The following is a 7,434-nucleotide window of genomic DNA, read 5'->3' on the forward strand; positions in this document are numbered from 1 at the left end:
GACCAACCTGGCCAACATGGTGAAACCCCACCTCTACTACTACTAATAATAAAAAATTAGCCAGGGATGGTGGTGCACCCCTGCAGTCCCAGCTACTCTGGAGGCTGAGGCAGGAGAATTGCTTGAACCCAGGAAGTAGAGTTTGCATGAGCCAAGATGGTGCCACTGCACTCCAGCATGGGCAATGAAGTGAAAATGTGTCTCAAAAAAAAAAAAAAAATTTGAATTTTGTACAAACATATTAACAGTAACTCAGCAATGTCAGTTAAAAAGTGAAATTATAAAAAGAACCACCTTTGGACTTGTCTTCTAGAATGCTACAATAGAAAAGAGGATTTCTTTCCAGAAATATGAATCATGAAAGTCCAACAATTGATTTCCTTCCAGTCCAATATATTAGACAATTTTCAAAATAATCACACACTTGCCACAAAAAAGGAGAATAAATTAAATGCTGTGGTTTAAACCATTTTACTCTAATATATATATTTATGAAAATATTTACAGTAACTTGCATTTTTATCACACAATATATGCCAGATGCTTTAATATCTAATTTATACATATTATCTCTATTAAGTGCTAAAATTTCATGGAGGAAGAAATTTTTAAAAGGTGAAACTAGGACTTAAGGAGGTGAAATAAATCTCCCAGTCAAAAAACATAACTCAGGATCCAGTGGTTCGTATCTGGCTCATTGCAAAGCTCATACTCTTAATGACTATGCTAATTTGCCCTAAAATTAATTAATGAAAAGCCTTTAATGTTTAAACTTACTCCTATAGTCAAAGCTCTTTTTAATACTTATTTTAAGGAACTCTCTTTTAGTTAATTAGTACTACATTCTTACTTACCTAGAACATGAATGTAATTATAGTTTCTCATCTCCTTTAGCCTGAGACTACATGAGAAACCTAAGAAATGATATGCCTGAGACTGTAATGATGTCTATCTAATATGCTCTTGTCCTTTAGCAAAGATGTTAGGGGATAATTATGTTAATAATGATACCCTATATTTAAATGGGTTTATGCTTCTCAAAGTGTCTGTAAACTTACTTATTTTATATTTATTTTAGGCCTGTGATAAAGTAAGTATTATTCTACATTTTTGTAGAGAATTAAACACAGCATACATAAAAATATTTCTGTTAAGTATAAACTTTTAAAAAGACAATTATGAATAAAACATAGGGAGCCATAATGTGTGGATGGAGTGAAGATGAAGAGGTGGGTAGGGATTTGTGAGAGAAATGTGTGATGTTTTTGGTGTTACAGCACTTTTTATATTCCTTTCAGTTCAGGGAGAAATCCCTGTCTTAAGTATCCCACATACTCCCAACTCAAGCATAAGCCAGAAATCCACTTTGCTAACTTCCATTTGTACCCAGGTTGCTGGCCTGTGATGTAGGCCCTGCCAAATAGACTCAACTGCATTAGACTTTAATTCAGATATGGACAATGTGACATATCTTGACCAGACATATTAGAGAGATATCATTACAGTCATTAGTCACATAGTCATTATAGTCTCTGAAAGATCATTCCTCAGAATTATGATATTGTCTTCTAAAAAAAAAGATGAAGAAAATCTAATAACATTCTTTAAATAGGTAGGCAAGGATGTACTACTTATGCCTACCTTATGTATATGTAAAAAGAAAATATTTTCCAAATGATAATGGGAGTTTAGGATGCTAACATATTCCTTGAAGGTTAAGAAAGAAAGAAGAAAAGTGGAATTGATTTGAGAATGAAGGTGGTATTAAGCTTTTAGGGCAGTGGGATGGAGATTCTGTCACATAGGTCAGGAACAACTAGTATAGCACTCGTGTCATAATCTACAGTGGGTAAAATAGACACAGTAAGTGTGATTGGAATATTATCTCTGAATGTAACCTATGGCTTGATGATCTGGCTTTCCTATTTGGAAAGCTCTGTAATATTCTTAAATACTTTTTAAAAAACTACTTTGCTAATATTATACTGAATGGGCAAAAACTGGAAGCATTCCCTTTGAAAACTGGCACAAGACAAGGATGCCCTCTCTCACCACTCCTATTCAACATAGTATTGAAGTTCTGGCCAGGACAGTCAGGCAAGCAAAAGGAATAAAGGGTATTCAGTTAGGAAAAGAGAAAGTCAAATTGTTTCTATTTGCAAATGACATGATTGTATATTTAGAAGACACCATAGTCTCAGCCCAAAATCTCCTTAAGCTGATAAGTAACTTAAGCAAAATCTCAGGATACAAAATCAACGTGCAAAAATCACAAGCACTCCTATACACCAATAACAGACAGTCAAATCAGGAATGAACTCCCATTCACAATTGCTACAGAGAATAAAACACCTAGGAATACAACTAATAATGAACGTGAAAGACTGTTCAAGGAGAACTACAAATCACCGATCAAGGAAATAATAGAGGACACAAACAGATGGAAAAACATTCCATGCTCATGGTTAGGAAGAATCAATATCACAAAAACGGCCGTACTACCTAAAGTAATTTATAGATTCAATACTACTTTCATCAAGCTACCAATGACATTCTTCACAGAATTGGAAAAAAAAAAAAAAAAAAAAAAAAAAAAACCACCTTAAACTTCATATGGAACCAAGAAAGAGCACACATAGCCAAGACAATCTTAAACAAAAGAACAAAGCTGGAGGCATCATGTTACCAGTCTTCAAACTATACTACAAGGCTACAGTAATCAAAAGAGCATGATACTGGTACCAAAGCAGAGAAATAGACCAATGCAACAGAACAGAGGCCTAATAAATAATGCAACATGTATACAACCATCTGATCTTTACAAACCTGACAAAAAAAAAAAAAAAACAATGGGGAAAGTATTCTCTATCTATTAAATGGTGTTGAAAAAACTAGGTAGCCATATGCAGAAAGTTGAAACTGGATTCCTTCCTTACACCTTATACAAAAATTAACTCCAGACAGATTAAAGATTTAAACCTAAGACCTAATACCATAAAAAACTTAGAAGAAAACCTAGGCAATACCATTCAGGACACAGGCATAGGCAAGGACTTTATGACTAAAACACCAAAAGCAACAGCAACTGTGGGGAACACTCCCGTGTAAGACCCCTAAAAGGCGTGAGTCTCACTATACGGTGAGTTTGATCCCAAACACAGTTTCCTACTGGAGGCAGTCGAGCTATCCAGAAATATAGGAAGAAAGATGAATGATCAGTTTCTAATATCAACCACAATATCATTTGGGCCTAAGTTGCTGCTAGACCGAGTGACCCCTACCAGCAACCGGTTCCTGCTTTTAACCTTTTTATGACTCTCTCTTTAAGAGTAAGTTTTAACCTTTTCTTTACTTACCTGACTGCCTAATGGTTTAACTGTCGACATTTGCAAAGCAAATGCCACCATAAGGGATGGCTTTGATTCCTGACTCAGAGATTCCTGAATGGGGAAATTGAGTTAAGTTGAGTTAGGAGTAGACAAAGGAGAATCCGGTTAAAAGATATTCTGATAAGCAAAACCAGAAAACCTTTTCACATCTCAGTTCTAAAACAAGATCAAACCAGAGATACCTGCAGCCAGGAGGAATAATGTCTGGATGTAAACAAGCTTTGTGATCACAGGAAATTGTTACCTTTTACAACCACTGATTGTATATCTGACTTTTCAATTGTACAGGCCATGTAAGGTATACATTTGCATTTCCTCTTGCAACCATTGTGTATCTGATTTCTCTCTTGTATAGGCCATGTAAGGTATACATTTGCATTTCCTCTTACTATGAGGTAGACCAAAGCCAAGAAAGTGTATTTATTCCTGGCATTTGAAAAATAAAATTTGCTGTTTAGGCACAGCCTATCAGCCCTCCAGATGCCTCGCTTTCTCTCTCTCTGTCTTTATTATTTTCTCAGGCGCACTCCCTCTTCCAGGTATTGGGACCCTCTTGCAGGTCGAGAGACCCCCGGGCAGACGTGCCTACCCGTCCGGACGGTCCACGACAAGCAACAAAAGCCAAAATTAAAAAAGATGTAATTAAACTAAAGAGCTTCTGCACAGCAAAAGAAACTAATAGAATGAACTGGCAACCAACAGAATGAGAAAACATTTTTTTGTATTTTACCATCTGACAAAGGGCCAATATCCAGAATCTACAAAAAACTTAAACAAATTTATGAGAAAAAAAAACCCCATCAAATAGTGGGTGGAGGATATGAACAGACTCTTTTCAAAAGAAGACATTTATGCAACCAACAAACATATGAAAAAAAGCTCATCATAACTGTTCATTAGATAAATGCAAATCAAAACCACATTGAGATACCATCTCATGCCAGTTAGAATGGTGATCATTAAAAACTCAGGAGACAACAGACGCTGGAGAGGATGTAGAGAAATAGGAACACTTTTACATTGTTGATGAGAGTGTAAATTAGTTCACGAATTGTGGAAGACAGTGTGGCAATTCCTCAAGGATCTAGAACTAGAAATACCATTTGACCCAGCAATCTCATTACTGGGTATATACCCAAAGGATTATAAATCATTCTATTATAAAGACCCATGTTCATGTATGCTTATTGTGGCATTGTTCACAATAGCAAAGACTTGGAACTAAACCAAATGCCCATCAATGATAGACTGCATAAAGAAAATGTGGCACACATTCACCATGGAATACTATGCAGCCATAAAAAAGGATGAGTTCATGTCCTTTGCAGGGACATGGATGAAGCTAGAAACCATCATTGTCATCAAACTGACACAAGAACAGAAAACCAAACACCATATTTTCTCACTTATAAATAGGTGTTGAACGATGAGAATACATGGACACAGGGAGGGGAACATCACTCACCGGGGTCTGTTGAGGAATGGGGAGCTAGGGAGGAATAACAGGAGGTGGGGGAATATGAGATGGATAGAATTAGGAGAAATACCTAATGTAGATGACAGAGTGTCGAATACAGCCAACTACCATGGCATGTATACATATATGTAACCTGCACATTCTGCACATGTTCCCCAGAACTTAAAATTTGTGTGTACATATGTGTGTGTGTGTGTGTGTGTGTGTGTGTGTGTGTGTGTAGTTTATATATATTAACTACTTCAGGAGGTTTTTATTACTTGTATCTGAGATCACTGACTGAGTCTTTAGGCTTCCTAAGTCTTTAGGTGTTAAAGTTTACTGTTTAGTATGTATTTAGTAATGATCACAATAATAAAGACTGTATTTTGTTAGGAAAACCAAACTTGCCTGTTTTGACTATTTAAATTTAACTTCTTACAAATTAGCACCTGACTAGTCCTAGTATCACTAAAAAGAAAACATCATTTTGTGTAGTGGTAATTACTTCAACAGAATATATAAATTTAACAACCCTTAATTCACAACTATGTATTTAACAATATTATGTTTAATGTTTGGGTGCTACAATAAGTTAGTGCAGTCTCTATCCATGAAGAACCTATAATCTAGGGAAACCGTGTTTTTAAAACAATGAGTTTCATAAATTCTCACAGGATTCTTAAATTAGATATTAATGTAAGTAACATCAACCATCAATAGTTTACTTTTAAAAATTATATAAATTTATGGGGTAACAATAAATTCTATTACATGAATAGATTGCCTAACAATCCAATCAGGGCTTTTAGGATATCTATCACCTGAATAATATATGTTGTATCCTTTAAGTAGTTTCTTGTAATCCATCTCCCTCCCAACCCTTTAACATACCAAGTCTCTATTGCCTATTATTCTACTCTCTAGGTCATGTGTACATACTTTTAGTTCCTACTTACGAGTGAAAAGCCCTGATATTTGACTTTCTGTGTCTGGCTGCTTCATTTAAGACATCGACCTCCAGTTCCCTCCATGTTGCTCTGAAAGATAGTGTTTCATTTATTTTTATGGATACATAGTATTTTATTGTGTATCTACCACATTTTCTTTATCTAATCATACATTAATAGAAACTTAGGCTGATTCCATATCTTTGCTATTGTGAATAGTCCTATGATAAACACATGGCTGCAGGTATCTTTCTGATACATTGATTTATTTTCCTTTGAGTAGATATTTAGTAGTGGGATTGCTGAATGGAATAGCAATTCTATTTTAAGTTCTTTGACAAATCTTCATACTGTTTTCCAAAGAAGTTGTACTAATTTAAATTCCCACCAACAGTATATAAAAGTTCCTTCCCAACCTCATCCTCACTAACATCTGTTTTTAGTAACAGCCATTCTGACTGGTGCAAGATGACAGCTCATTGTGGTTTTAATTTGCATTTCTCAGATAATTAGTGATGTTGAGCACTTTTTCATATATCCGTTGGCCATTTGCATATCTTCTTTTGAAAAATTTCCATTCGTGTCATTTGCCATCATTTAGTGTAATTATTTATCTGTTTTTAAGTTCCTTGTATATTATCTGTCAGATGAATCATTTATAAATATTTTCTCCTATACTACAGGTTGTCTGTTCACTCTGTTAATTATTACTTTTGCTGTGCAGAAGCTTTTCAGTTTAATCAAGTCAATTTGTCTTTTTTTTTTTTTTTTTTTTTTTTTTTTTGCAATGACTTAAAGTTTATTTTTGTTGTTGTTGTACCTCTCTCGGCTTTTGGTATCAGGATGATACTTACCTCATAGAATCAGTTAAGAAGCAGTTCCTCCTTTTCAATTTCAGTTTCAGTAGAAATGCTACCAGCTCTCCTTTGTATCTCTGGTAGAATTCAGCTGTAAATATGTCTGGTCCTGGGCTTTTTCTGGGTTGGTAGGCTATTTACTACTAACTCAATTTTAGAACTCATTATTGGTCTGTTCAGGAATTCAATTTCTTCTTGGTTCAGTCTTAGGAGGGTGTATTTGTCCAGGAATTCATCAAATTCTTCTAGATTTTATTTTCTCCTTTTCTCCTTTCTTTCTCCCTCCCTCCCTGCCTCCCTTCTTTCCCTTTCCTTCTCTTTCTTTCTCTCTTCCTCTCTTTCTCTCTCTCTTCTTTTTCTCTTTTGTTTTTTTGAGATGGAGTCTCGCTCTGTCACTGAGGCTGCAACACAATGATAAGATGTCAGATCACTGCAACTTCTGCCTCCTGGGTTCAAGTGAGTCTCCTGCCTCACCCTCCCAAGTAGTAAGGATTACAGATGCTCACCATCACGCCTAATTTTTGTATTTTTAGTACAGACGGGGTTTTACCATGTTGGCCAAGTTGATCTCAAACTCCTGACATCAAGTGATCTGCCTGCCTCAGCCTCCCAAAATGTGAGATTACAGGCATAAATCACCATCTGGATTTCTTCTAGATTTTCTAGTTTATGTGCATAGACATGTTTATAATATTATCTAATGGCTGTTTGTATTTATGTGGGGTTAGTGGTAATATCCTCCTTATAATTTATGTTTATGTTTATCTGAACAGTCTCTCTTT

The sequence above is a fragment of the Saimiri boliviensis genome, chromosome 4, assembly GCF_048565385.1.
Source record: "Saimiri boliviensis isolate mSaiBol1 chromosome 4, mSaiBol1.pri, whole genome shotgun sequence".
Taxonomy (NCBI): Eukaryota; Metazoa; Chordata; class Mammalia; order Primates; family Cebidae; genus Saimiri; species Saimiri boliviensis.